Source organism: Rattus norvegicus, chromosome 19, assembly GCF_036323735.1.
Source record: "Rattus norvegicus strain BN/NHsdMcwi chromosome 19, GRCr8, whole genome shotgun sequence".
NCBI lineage: Eukaryota > Metazoa > Chordata > Mammalia > Rodentia > Muridae > Rattus > Rattus norvegicus.
In genome coordinates this window covers 33163230-33165136 of record NC_086037.1, presented here as the reverse complement: position 1 = coordinate 33165136, position 1907 = coordinate 33163230, and positions in this window count along the sequence as shown.

Below are 1907 nucleotides of genomic sequence, written 5' to 3'. Positions count from 1 at the left end.
CTCTCTCTCTTTGTGTGTGTGTGTGTCTGTGTGTGTGTTTGTGTGTGTGTCTGTGTGTGTGTGACTTTGTGTGTGTGTGTCTGTGTGTGTGTCTTTGTGTGTGTGTGTCTGTGTGTGTCTTTGTGTGTGTGTGTGTGTGTGTGTGTGTGTGTGTGTTTACTAGTTTGTACAGTGCAGGCCTTTCTGTATAGACCAGTTTGGCCTTGAACTTGAACTTGTGCTTCCTCAGCCTCCTGTCTACAGCCATAACTGGATACACTTCTTTTTAAACAAACATGTGAGAACTCAGGAAGATGAGAGTGCAGAAGCTTCTTCAAATGTTGTCCCTGGAACTATATTACTTACAGGTCCCCCAGGGCTTGCAGATGTCCAAGTTCAGTGAGCTGCATCAAGAGTTTACATTCCCAACACACATGAGGCTGAGGTTGTCTTACAAACACAGTAAGAACCAGCAGTTTCTCAATTCCCCTTAACTCATGAACCCCAACAGTAGGTATCGTCACCACAAAAGAGATTTAATGTCCTGCGAGAGGAGAGGTCTGGTCACAGAGAGATGGTTAATGGCTTTGCAGATTACTCTTGGGATGCTCCCCACAGCAAACTTGAGAGAGAAAAGTGGATGCTAATTCTGTATTTTACCTGAGCTTCCAAACGCTGCCAGTATTCGGAAGCTATTTTTTTGTTCATGTGTTTAAGGAGTGGGAGTGACTAGATGGTGGCCCTTAAATCAGACAACACCTCCAGCAGGTGCAAGGAAACAGATGTGACTTCATTTACAGTTCCTCACCTGTAATTAAAGGACTTTCATCCTTCTTACCTCCAACCATGCATGACGATCTCCTGTGGAGTCTTCACATGATTTCAGCACCTGGGCCTTTCCCCAGACCCACTGAGGCAGGACTCAAGCATTGATTTTTTTTTTTAATGTCACTTCCCCTTCCCCAGTACTGTATCGTGAACACAAATGTGTGGACCTCTTTATTAGGAACAACATATTGACATTAGCTGAATTCCCAAGGCCTTCGTGAAGACATTAGCTAATCTAGGGACCACTCTGCTGAGGCCTCAGGAGTAGGCTTCTTTCAACGCCCTGTCAAATCTGTGTTTGGCACCGTATCTATTAGGAAGACGCACACAGATGCAAAAGTCATGAGGGAAAAAATGAAATATTCTAGATCCAAATTGCTCAGGGTCCCTGAAACAATGAATATAAGATCAAAATAAAAATGTCTCTATTTCTACTAATGGACATGGAAAATGAAAGTCAGCTCAGCAAATGAAGAGTCGTTAAAATGTGCTTCTGTACTGACCTGTGTGTTCCATTTTCAAAACCAGGCCCTGGAAGAAAGATGCGGGCCCTTGGTGAGGAAGCACCTTGAAGCATTGTTTCCCACACAGCATTGAAATCAGTTCCTCTAATGAGTATTCTCTCAAGTTAAACTTCACAATGGGGTACGGTATAGCCATTTAAACCAATATACTTAAAAGGCTAATGTATTGATGTTAAATGGGTAGCATTAAAATGATCAAAATATATTTTCAGTAAAATGACAATTTGTAAGTTGCATATGTAATAAAATCCCACTTCTTAATAAATGACGTAATATCACTCTATTATCCATTTTGGGTTTTTGTTTGTTTTGTTTTGAGTGGGTTATGATTGTATGCATCTGCTATCCTAGTCATTAGGAGGCTGAGGCAGGAGGATTACTAGTTTAAGACTGACCTGGGCTACCTGATAAGTTTTAGGCTAGTCTAAGCTCCATAGTAATGCTCTGTCTCAGGAAGTAAACAAACAAACAACAGCAAAAAAAAAAAAAACAGAAAAACAAAACAACGAATGAAGAAGAGTCTCATTCCAGTTATAGTTTAACCACTCAACACCAGGGATGTTATTCTGTGTTTCT